This window comes from Felis catus, chromosome F2, assembly GCF_018350175.1.
Source record: "Felis catus isolate Fca126 chromosome F2, F.catus_Fca126_mat1.0, whole genome shotgun sequence".
Lineage (NCBI taxonomy): Eukaryota > Metazoa > Chordata > Mammalia > Carnivora > Felidae > Felis > Felis catus.
Window position 1 is genome coordinate 50,640,094 of NC_058385.1, and position 12,125 is coordinate 50,652,218.

The 12,125-nt window shown below is 35.4% G+C and overlaps 1 long non-coding RNA gene across 1 annotated transcript in view; it reads left to right on the plus strand.

The window, feature by feature from the left end:
- Positions 1 to 12,125, plus strand: part of LOC109496155 — a 212,534-nt gene that overhangs the window by 179,752 nt on the left and 20,657 nt on the right. The window contains exons 8-9 of the long non-coding RNA XR_006592182.1: positions 6,076 to 6,235; positions 9,663 to 9,767. This is a non-coding gene — a long non-coding RNA (uncharacterized LOC109496155). The remainder of the gene's footprint in view (positions 1 to 6,075; positions 6,236 to 9,662; positions 9,768 to 12,125) is intronic.

The following is a 12,125-nucleotide window of genomic DNA, read 5'->3' on the forward strand; positions in this document are numbered from 1 at the left end:
TTGAAAACACTTAATTTCTGACAAGTACCAAGTATTGACATTTTAAAACAGAACTATGGTTTATTGGACGTCATAGAATCTAAATTTAATAGCAGTTTGATACCTACCATCATCCACTAAAAAAAACAAAAAAGTCACGAAGATCTTCTTTAACAGTGAAGGTGGTAGTAGGAAAATAATCTAAAATATATCTCAACTTATTTTTAGACAGACCTGTGTTATGAGAGAATACACATTAAAGGAAATGAAGATTGGGGCACCTGGGTGGCTCAGTCGGTTGAGCGTCTGACTTCGGCTCGGGTCATGATCTCACAGCTCGTGAGTTTGAGCCCTGCATCAGGCTCTGTGCTGACAGCTCAGAGCCTGGAGCCTGCTTCATATTCTGGGTCTCCCTCTCTCTCTCTCTGCCCTTCTCCTGCTCATGCTGTCTGTTTCTGTTTCTCAAAAATAAATAAGCATTAAAAAATAATAATTAAAAAAAAAATAAAGGAAATGAAGATTTGGAAGTGAATTCTCTTAAAAATATCTGTGCCCTTGGGGCACCTAGGTGGCTCCGTTGGTTAAGCATCTGAGTCTTGATTTTGGCTCAGGTCATGATCTCACACTTTGCGATTTCAACCCCTATGTAGGACTCTGCTGACAGTGCAGAGCCTGCTTGGGATTCTCTCACCCCTCTCTTTCTGCCCTTCCCCTGCTCCTTCTCTCTTTCTCTTTCTCTCTCTCTCAAAATAAATAAATAAACTTAAAAAAAAATCTATGCCCTCTTGGAGCAAGAAACAAAGAAGACAACAAAGAAAACAACTAACAAAAGAAAGATATAAATCCTTCTTTTCTTTCTCTTTTCCTCTGTTTCCTTTTTTTTTCTCCCTGTTAAAATGAGCACACATATGTAATTAAATTACATATAATTTTGAATCTTAGAATTTCCACATGGCATTATTTTAGGTTAAGTATTCTTCAAATATGTCATTATTTTATATTATACTATCATTATTGTATACTGTTATTTATTTTTTAATCTTGAAACACTAATTTAGAAATCTTCCAGGATTGGGGCAGTTTATGTTCGGATTTTGGAGTATATAATTTCCAAGTCTTCTATTGGATCTGAACTCTGTTATTCGCCACTTCAAGTTATTAAGGTTGTGGTTTCTTACCATCTCACTTAGTGTTAATAGCGGAGCTTCCCTAGATCAGAGAGCCACAAAGTTGGAGTTCTTGCCCATTGCAGTGGCGCTCTTTCTAGAATAAATATTTCTCAAGTTTTTGCCTGCGACTTGATGTTTTCCGGTACTTTCAAATGATAGTTTTTTTTAGTATTTTTGCCCATGTTTATAATTGTTTATTTCTGGAAGAATCCCCTGACTTTTTCTTGCCACTATTATGGAAATTTTGCCTACATCAATATTACTAGATTATTTAAAAAGTGTCTGCTAATTTAATAAAGTGAAACTTACTGCTTTTTTAATATTGTAATTCAGATTACTAGTACAATTGAGCATTTTCTGTGTGTTGACTGGCTATCTATATTTCATCACTGTAAATTATCAGCTCATTTCTTTTGCTATTTTAAAATTCTGCGGTTTTATTTTTTCTTATTGGTTAAAAAGAGTTCTTACTCAGGGCACCTGGGTGGCTCAGTTAGTTAAGCATCTGACTTTTGATATTGGCTCATGTCATGATCTCACAATTTGTGAGTCCCAGCCCTGTTTCAGGCCATGCTTGGGATTCTCTCCCTCTCTCTGCCCCTTCCCTGCCCTCTCTCTCTCTCTCTCCCTGTCTCTCACAAAATTAACAAAAAGAGGAAGAGTTCTTATTCAAGTATTATCGCTATGCCACAATTGTTTGAAAATATACTTCCCTGTTAACAATTTACCTTTAAATTTTTTATGATATGATTAACATATAAATTGATTTTTAAAGGAGTAACATCTTTACAAATTTGAACCTTCTTATCTAGGGACTCAATTTATCTTTTTATTTATTTGAATTGGTGTTTGTCTATCCTTCTAATAGAATCAATTTTAGCATGGGTCTCATCCATTACATTTTTAATGTTTCCATTATTGATATTGCTAGATATTGTCATAATGTATTTTTTCATTACTTCTAGCTGTTGTGATTTTATAGAAAAATCATCGGGTGCCTGGGTGGCTTAGTCGGTTAGGCGTCCAACTTTGGCTCAGGTCATGATCTTGCAGTTCATGGCTTTGAGCCTCACGTCAGGCTCTGTGCTGACAGCTCAGAGCCTGGAGCCTGCTTCGGATTCTGTGTCTCCCTCTCTCTCTCTCTCTGCCCCTCCCCGTCTCATGCTCTGTCTCTCTCTCAAGAACAAATGAACACTAAGAAAAAATTTTAAAAAAAGAAAAAGAAAAATCATCAGTGCCCCATCAACTTTTTATTATTTTACCAAAGTTATTTGTATTACCTCACTTAATTCCCAAACAATACTATTACCAAAGTATTATTATTCTTCCCATTTTATGTTAAATACTTCAGTCATATATGAATTACAAAACACATGGATTATAATATAATGAATATCCATATAGATGCCATCCACCTAAGAAATAACCCCCAGTTAATTACTCATTTTAATTTATTACATATCATTCCCATGCCATTTGTGTATATTTATGACATGGCATAGGGCTATAAAGATATATAATATTACTTTTTCACCATTTAAACAAATTTTTTTTAAGTTTATTTGTTTTTGAGAGAGAGACAGAGCACAAGCAGGGGAGGAGCAGAGAGAGGAGACACAGAATCAGAAGCAGGCTCCAGGCTCCTACCTGTCAGCACAGAGCCCAATGAGGGGCTCTAACGCACCAACTGTGAGATCATGACCTGAGTCAAAGTTGGATGCTTAACCGACTGAGCCACCCAGGCGCCCCACTTTTTCAACTTAAAATGCATATGTAAATGGTACCATGATATGTATATCTATCTATCCATCTGTCTTTTTAATTTGATACGGTGTTTTCACATTTTTCCATGGTGAAACATGTATCTCTGTTCCATTCGTTTATACTGCTTTATAATATGCCTTTGTATAAATACATGGCATCTTATTTATAGTCTCATGTTTATGAACTTGTTTATTATAAATCTCTACTATTGCAAATATTTATGCTCATTTCTCTATTTGTCTCTTTGTGCATAAGTGCTAGGGTTTTTCTATGTCCTAGTAGAATTTCTAAGATTAAAATACATATATCTTCAACTTTACTAGATATTGAATATTACTATCTAATAGTGACTAATTTATACTTCCACTAATAGCGTGTGAGAGTTTCCATTTCCCTACATGTTTTCCAATGCTTGGTAGTCTCAGAATTTAATTTTTGCCAATCTGAAGAGTGTGTTTCACATCTTTAAAATGTATATCTTCCTGATTCCTGGTGATATTGAACATATTTTTCAATTTTTATTATGCATGTTTTCATCTGTTAATTGCCTTCCATATACTTTCCCACCTAGTAGTATATACTAGGTTCTTTGTCTTTCCCTTATTGATTCCTGATAGCTTGTTGAATTGTCAGAATAAAATTTCTTTTACATTTTATGGACTGAAAAGGCTTTGGATTTTTTTTTTTGAAGTTCAACTCTTCTGAATTTTTTTTTAAATGTTCTATTTTTTTTTATTTTTTTTAAATTTTTTTTTTAACTTTTATTTTTTTTTGAGACAGAGAGAGACAGCATGAACAGGGGAGGAGCAGAGAGAGAGGGAGACACAGAATCAGAAACAGGCTCCAGGCTCTGAGCCATCAGCCCAGAACCTGACGCGGGGCTCGAACGCACGGACCTCGAGATCGTGACCTGAGCCAAAGTCGGACGCTTAACCGACTGAGCCACCCAGGCGCCCCAACTCTTCTGAATTTTAAAAAATTAAAATTTATTATCTTTTCTTTGAAATCTGTGCCTTTGCTTTCTACTTTAAGAAAATTTTAACCACAAAGTTCTACAAATATCAACTACTATTATTTTAGTCATTTCAAGTTTTTATTTTTATAAATAATTAGATTTTATCTTTCTAGAATTTATATTTGGCAAGTGAGCAAATATTTTTATGTGCAGATAACTAATTTTCTTAGCACTGTTTATTAAAGAATTTACTGATTGTACATATCACCTGTCAATATGAAATACCCATATATGTATCGCTCTGCTTCTTGTCTTTATCTTATTTTTAATATTTTTTCTATTTTTGTGCAAAAGCATGCTAAATTAATTACATGTTTTATGTAAGTCTTCTAATTGTCAATGAAGTACACTTTGCTCTTTTCCTTTTCCGAAGTTGTCTCAGCTTTTCGTGGCTTTTTGTTCTTCCTTATAAATTTGTAGACTGTTTATCAATGTCCATAAAAAGTACCCAGTTATGATTTTTAGTGTAATTTTATGTGCAGATTCATTTATGAATAACTAATGCATTTTTAGATTGCATTTTTCCATTTTGGCAATACTGTTTTGTACCTTTCAATACATTTTTATATTTTTCCCTATATATTTGTCTTATTACTTACGGCCGTCTTAGGCACCTCTCTTGCATTCACTCGTTTCACAAACATGTATTCAGTATTATATTGCAAACACTTCTCTTAGTTATTTGGAAACATTAAAAAAGGAATGGTCCTTGTCCTGAGTACACGGATAATAATAATAACAAAGTGGATTCATAAATGATAGGAGTTCTGTTCCAATGTGGTTAAGTAAGCTTCTAACCACTGTCCCTCCCAAAGCTAATGACTACAAACTCTGTTCAACAACTGAACTGAACTACTTGAAGGCTTTGAAGAGAGAAGAAAAGCATATAGACTATAATGGAGACTCAAAACAAGAAAAAATGCAAAGGATGAGTTTCTTGTTGCTATATCCTGTAGCTTAAGGGCAATTGACAGAGGATGCCAATGGCTCCACATAAGGCAGATAAAACACTGAAATCATATAGTTTCATGAACCAGGACACAGAGCCGAGGGCAACCAGAGTGGCTGAAAAGTAAATGGGGACAATATTGGAAAAGAAAGAGCAAGAAAGAAAACTCAAATTTTGAACAGTGCTGCCCAAATCTCTGCCTGATCTCTGACTTATATAAGAACAGAACAGACTGCAAGCAGGAATCCCCCTACCAAGGGGAAAAAAGTAACTGCATCGAGACTGATATTTCTGATAAAGTCTATGTTTGCAGTTTTACTAAGTAAATTACCTACTGGAACAGAAATATAAATATTGTTTAGAAGACTATAACAGAATCTACAGCCTCCAAAAAATATCATTCACAATGTCCACACTATAGCTTAAAGTCACTCAACATATGAAAACCCATTTTTTTTTCAAAAGAAAATACAGTCAATGGACTTCAGCCCTGAAATGATTCAGATGTTTCAGTTAGTAAACGATATCTTTAAAGCAACTATTAAAACTACTTTTAATAAGGTGAAGGAAAATATGCTTGTAGTAAAAAAAAACTTAAAATATTTCAATGGAGAAAATCTTGTAGATGTATAAAGAAATCAAATAAGACTTCTAGATGAAATGTTCAACATCTGAAAAATATTAACTAGATGGTTATAACTGGATAATGGAGATAATAGAGGAATGAACCTTTGAACTTGAAGATGTATCAATAGAAATCATCTAATAAACAGAGAAAAAAGATTAAAAAAATGGAAAAAGGTGTCTGTGGACGATATGAAAAGTTTGACTATCTGTGCAGTTGGAGTCCAATAATGCAGGGAGAAATAGAATAGAGCAGGTAAAATATTTGAATAAACAATGACTAAAATCTCCCCAAATTTGATGAAAGCAATACATTTATAGACTCGGGAAGCTCAGTGAACCTAAAGCAGTACCAAAATTAACAAAATCATTCTGAAAATCAACAATAAAGAGAAAATCTTGAAAGTAGCAAGAGAACACATTACATAGAGGGGAACAACAATTTGAATGATTTCTGACTTCTCATTGAAAAATATGAAGATCATAAAGCATTGGAACAATATCTTAAATTTTTTAATATAAAAACATGATCAATCTAGAATTCTATATCCAGTGGGCACAATTTTTTTTTTTAGAATGAAGAAGAAAAGAAGAATGTTTGCAAATAACACTACAAAAATTTGTCACTAGCCCATCTGCATTACAAGAAGTGCTAAAGGAACTTGTTCAGTATGAAGAAAATGATACCCAATGAAAGCTTGTATGTTCAGGATGGAAACAAGAGAATAAAAAATGGTAAGTATCTGGATACACACAAAAACCATTATTTTCCATTTAGTTTCTTTGAAGTATATAGTACTGATTAAAGCAAAAATTATAGCATTTTCTTGTAGGTGTTATAGTGTATTTTAATGTAATATATATGATAATTATAACATAAAGGATTTGGAGGGTTAATGAACCTGTATGATTCTAGTAGATATGCCTATATATATTTTATGTGAGCTAGCACAATATCAATTCCAAATAGACTGTGAATAAATAAGTATGTATACTTTATTTTTAAGTTTACTTAAACTTAAAAATATGTGAAGAGGCATAACTAAAAAGCCAATGGATGAATTAAAATAAAAAATATTAAAGATTTTCTAAGTCATAAATCAATCACAGGAGAAGAAAAAAACAGAGGAGACAAAGAAGACAATAAAATGGTAGACCCAAATCCAACCACGTCAATAATTGTATTACATGTTAATGATATAAACTTTCCATAAAAAGTGGAAGTTGTCAGAATAGAGAAAGAGTATGTTCCAACTATTCCTTTGAACATAAAGACACAGACAGGAGCACCTGGGTGGCTCAGTCGGTTCAGTGTCCGACTTCGGCTCAGGCCATGATCTCACAGTTTGTGAGGTCAGGCCCCGTGTCATGCTCTGTGCTGACAGCTTGGAGCCTGGAGCCTGCTTTGGATTCTGTGTCTCCCTCTCTCTCTGCCTTTCCCCCACTCACACTCGTCTCTCTCTCAAGAAATAAATAGACATTAAAAAAAAAAAAGACACAGATTGAAAGTAAATGGGTGGGGAAAAAAGGTATACCATGCAAATAGTAAACACAAAAAGTCTGAAGTGGATAAATTATTAACAAATAAATGATGTACTATGTTAGAAGATAATAAATACTGTGTAAATTTTTTAGAGGTTGTATAAAGTATGGGGATCAGGGCTTTGTGGAGATTACAATTTCAAATGAATTGATTAAGGTAGACTTCATTAAAAAGCTGACATTTTATATAAAACAGAAGCTCAAGAATAAGAAGCAATCAAGCTCCTTCTCACATTCTAGTTAGAACGCTGTTGGTGGTGAGGAAAAGAGTGACCTCCAGGTAGTTCCTCAGTCACTGTATAATTCATTCTATTCCTTGTATCATTCACTCTGGTCCTGGTATTATGCACACACCCTTCCCTGGCTGTTCCAAAAGGCACAGAGAAGAAAGTGGACCCATTATCTCAAGTCACAGCAGAGAGGGACCTAGAATTACTCCCCCCACCAAAACTATAATCAATAATGAAGAATAATTCACCAGAATGAATACCATTTGGGATGGGGTAAATAGAATGTATGCTTTTACATTAAAAATATGGTCAAATGTTACCAGAAATTTGAATTCAATTTGACAATTTTTGAATATATACTATATGGTATGTACCTTGCTAGGTGCAGTGGATAAGAATATGAATAAGAAAGGAATTCTCCTCAAGGGCAGCCATTCAAATAAATAACTTTAATATTTTGTACTAGATGTTATTGTGAATAAGGACCAAGTGAATAAGGACAAAAAATAGAATATGTGGGAAGGTAAAAGAAAACTAGCAATTAGACAGGCCATGACAGATACATAGGTACATGTTAAGAAGACAAAGAAGAAAAAGTGGATTGAAGGCAATTGTTTGTAAATGTGAAAGGTGGTTTGAACACGAACTGCACGTTTGGTGTGTAGGAAGCAACCCAAATAGCTGTAACACAAGGTTTGTAGTGCAAGACGGGACTAGACAGAGTGAAGATAACGGTGAAGAATGTTAAAATGCTAAGGAAGTTGGTATTGTAAAGACACAAAGTGCTTTTAAGCAGGAGAGTGCAATGATCAGATTTATGATTTAAATTATATCTCTGGAAACCGTCTAAAGGATGAGTAGGGCAAAGTGCAGATATTGAAGAAAGAGAAACTAGTACAGAGGCTTTTGGCTTGGTCTAAATAAGAGGCAAGTCCTGAATTAATGGATGGGGTAGAATATTTGAGAAATGTTTCTTAGCTTGAATTGCCAAGGAAATTATGAAATGGGGGGGGGGTACAAAATACTTTATTTATTAATCAGAATATATGAATCTGAATTTCCCATTTTGAGCCATAAGAGGTACAGTGTTGCTTTTGAGGAAAGTAAGAAAGGTGAAACAAAGAACAGATTCAGGCTGCAAAAGAGAGAGAGAGAGTAGGAATGATGAGCTCCTATTTTAGATATACTAGGTTTGAGATGATCATAGGATAAAGAGAGAGATACACAGAGTAGGTTACTCTTCTGGCACTTTAGAGAGAGCCCGGACCAGGAATTTTAATTTTGGAGTCCTTTCTAAAGAAATATTATTTGAAATTACTGAATTAGATGTGACCTTCTAGGAGAAACATAAAAAATGAGAAGGAGAATGGACCAAAGTGGGGATACCAACTCTCAAGGCAAATGAATAAACATCAGCAAAATAAAGAATAATTAACTCAAGTAAGAGGAAAACCAGGGAAAAAAATTAAAGGTACATGAGCATATATTTTTAAATAAAGGATGAAAATAACTGAGACTCCAGAAACAGTAACAAGTACAAATGGGAGTTTAATAGGGGAATCATAAATTGACAGGGTAACAGACAAAACTGTATCATTCAAAATACATTGTTGGAACTACCACTTAGCCATTTGAGAAAAATTAGAAATTCTGGGGTGCCTGAGTGTCTCAGTTGGTTGAGCGTCTGACTTGATCGCGGCTCAAGTTGTGATCTCATGATTCATGAGATCCAGCCCTGTGCTGGGCTCTAAGCTGATAGCACGGAGCCTGCTTGGGATTCTCTCTCTCTGCCTCTCCCCAACTTATGCACTCACTCTCTCTCAAAGTAAATAAACTTAAGAAAAAGTGATTCCATTGCATGTTTTGTAGAAAAATTAAGCCCAGATGGATCAAAGATTTAAATTTATAAAAATCGAGGAACTAAAATTAGTTAAATGGATAATAAGTAAATGTTTTTATAATCAAGGAAGAGAGAAGACCTTCATACAAAAACACAAAGAAAAAACAAAATATAAACACGGACAAAATCAGAAGGAAAAAGATGAGAAAAATGTAGTACATATGAGAAAACAAAAGATTTCCTCTCATTGCATACAAAGAATTTCATATATCAGTTTTGAAAAATAAAGAGAAATATGATAAAAGAAAAATGAGCACGTCATGTCTGGTCTAGAACCACTGGAGAATAAGAAGAGTAGCGAGAGTCAACTATTTGCCAAATGCTAGATTGGTCACCAGGTCTAACGTTGGCATAATTTTTAGCCCCTTCTAGAGAATGCTATGGGAGAGTAAGCAAAAGGACACCAAATGAGAGGCATCAGGAGTAGGAATTGATGACTTTCTTTAACTGTATTGTCTTTTTGATATCTGTATCTAAACCTCTATTCCAGAATCTAGGGAAAGAAAAGGGCAACTAGCATGCCTGCTCCCTATGTATGAGGATATAGAGAAGAACTCATGGAAACTGGAAAAACTGATGCTTGGAGATACATCAGGTAAGTCTAAGTGTGAAATATAAAACTCTTCTGGCCACACTATGAAATACCTTTAAAAAAATCTACTAGTAGGGGCGCCTGGGTGGTGCAGTCGGTTAAGTGTCCGACTTCAGCCAGGTCACGATCTCGCGGTCCGTGAGTTCGAGCCCCGCGTCAGGCTCTGGGCTGATGGCTCAGAGCCTGGAGCCTGTTTCCGATTCTGTGTCACCCTCTCTCTCTGCCCCTCCCCCGTTCATGCTCTGTCTCTCTCTGTCCCCAAAATAAATAAACGTTGAAAAAAAAATTAAAAAAAAAATCTACTAGTGATTTCTATAGGCATTATAGCATCCTTCTGTCTAGTCTTTAAAGAAAACTTAATTCTGGTGAGCAGAGAAACTGCACACTAGAACAGTTATGACCCAGGGTAATTTGGAACATAGTGCCCTTGTTGGATTTTCAAATCAGGGTGCAAAGCCTAGCTGCATTTTGGATTATATTTCTCTAGACTTTCACCAGTTGCAAACTTGAATAGAACCTGGCTTGGCCTCGGCTGCAATGTCCTTACGGTATCTGTTTCAGGCTGTATAGATTTGGCTATGTGATAATAACAAACAGACCTTGGAATTCCTTTATTTTTCAGTCAGGCCACATTCTGATGCAGATCTAGGCAGGTCTCCTGACCACCTCCCCTCCAAATGGTGACTCAGGGACCAAAGATGCTTCTGTCTTTTAGTGTATCTGAAAAAACATACAAGGTTAACATTGAAGGGAAATACGGAAATAGAGAATTGTACAGTATTGTTTTAAGGGCTGAGTATAAAAATGTCTGACATTATTTCTGCATACATTCTATCGACCTAAATAAGTCATATGGCTCCCAAAATATTTTTATGCGAGAATAGCAAATGCATGTGCCCAGGAAGAGAAAACAGTGTGTTCAACACATAACATCGTCTTAACCACAGTCCAAATTCTGGTCAACAAAATGTCTTATTGTTCATCTCATGTATCAAAGAAACTCACATCTGTTCCCTCCCTCCCCAAAGAAGATAATCCAGTGCTCCTTTATTCACTGCATCCATCTCAGAATCCAGGTTCTCTGTTTTCTCTATCAGATCTACAGGTGGCTCCTCATGGTTAGGTGACACATGAACAACAAGGTAGCTTATCTGTACCCCTACCTCACATCCACATATAAGGCATCTACAATGACTACCAAGAACTGGGAAGAGGAAGAACGATAAATACAGGATCATCAATATTCTTTAGTGATTCAGTAATGCCACCGCACAGAAACTGGGAAAGTCTCACATTAGATGTAGAGGTGAAGTAGAGAGGGGGAGATTGTTAGACTAGGCCTTGATTCTACTCTTTGAGAGGAATTATTTTGCCACTTCTTCTCTGTGGTCCCTGGTGATAACCTGCTGGAACCACTTCTTTGTCATTATTTTTCTTAGCCACATTTATAAAGAGTTTTGGAGGGTATGCCTTCCTTGGGAGAGGCATTCCAAGGCTGCTTTCTGTATGTGGGAGTATAAGAATTGATGTCAGCGTTTGAATCGAAAAATAAAGACTTTTTTTCACGAGTGTCTTTGTGGTTTCCTGGACAATACAATTCCCTCAAAAACTTTGTAGACTTCCGGTTTATTTGCTTCAGCCAGTTTAATACAGCCAGTTACCATACCCAAAGTTATTTCCTAAAACTAATGCTCATATTTATTGTGCATGGCTGCTTCCTCATCCTCGTGCCTCTTTCCCTCTTGACTTAATTGTGACTACCATTGGGTTCTTGGAACAATTGAAGTGATACTCTGACCTTGGTCCTGAGTTACTTTATTCAGCTGGAAAGTTTTTCTTACTGTGTGTTGTCACTCAAAGTCTGTTACTGTCCTTACTGTGTGTTGACTCAAAGTCAATTTTTACAAGAAGCTGGGGTTTCCAACCTTGAAAGATGCTGAATGTCTAATAATAGACAACACACAGTAGGACTGCCAGGCACTTCAACATCTAACTAGAAACGATTAGTAGACATGTTGTCTTCTTCCTAAAGTAGACTAGGCAATGATTTTTAGCAAAGATTTAGGCAATGATTTTTAGCAAAGATTTCACATTTTTCCAGCCTTTAAGTATCAGTTTCCTCATTACATGCCATTATCCTCAGGCTTCACACTTTCAGATTTTGTTGAGGCAGCACCCCACTTCAAGATAAAATTTCTATATTAGGGTAAGTAACATAAGCTCTTTGAAATCCATCCCCAAACCCTCAATAGCTTCATAAAACTTAGTATTAACCATTAGTGCTTAATAAAGTAACAAAATTATTCTTTCCACATGAAAATCCTTTATTCCCCACTCATCTCAGCTGGTCAGAAAGGATCA